Source organism: Etheostoma spectabile, unplaced genomic scaffold, assembly GCF_008692095.1.
Source record: "Etheostoma spectabile isolate EspeVRDwgs_2016 unplaced genomic scaffold, UIUC_Espe_1.0 scaffold512, whole genome shotgun sequence".
NCBI lineage: Eukaryota > Metazoa > Chordata > Actinopteri > Perciformes > Percidae > Etheostoma > Etheostoma spectabile.
In genome coordinates, this window is record NW_022605624.1 from 190,311 (window position 1) to 190,680 (window position 370).

At 35.9% G+C, this 370-nt stretch overlaps 1 protein-coding gene across 2 annotated transcripts in view; it reads left to right on the forward strand.

Annotated features, from left to right (window-relative positions):
• The window catches only part of amot (angiomotin), an 84,856-nt gene that overhangs the window by 68,087 nt on the left and 16,399 nt on the right, over window positions 1-370 (forward strand). The gene's annotated exons all lie outside the window — the stretch shown is intronic.

Sequence of the window (370 nt, forward strand, 5' to 3'; positions counted from 1 at the left end):
ACAACACATATCCTGAACTTGATATGGAGGCACTGACTGATCTTCTGAATTTTGTCTTTGAAGAAAGTCATTGCTGGCCTTGGTAGATGAAAGTTCAGATACTACTGGTACTGACGGGTTTGTTAATCCGCAGTAGCAAACAAAGCACTTGAATTATTATTGTTTCTGGCGATAATTTCAGAGAAGAAGGACCGTCTTGCATTCCTAAATTCCAAATTATAAAGGTGAGGTCTCTCTTTATAGGTGTTATAATGGACCTGGAGATTATTTTCTTTCTTTTTTCTGTTCTCACTAGTATAACATGTTTCCATGCATATCTTTTCTATCTTTGACCTTAGTAGGCGCAATGGCATCAATAATATTTGTAATT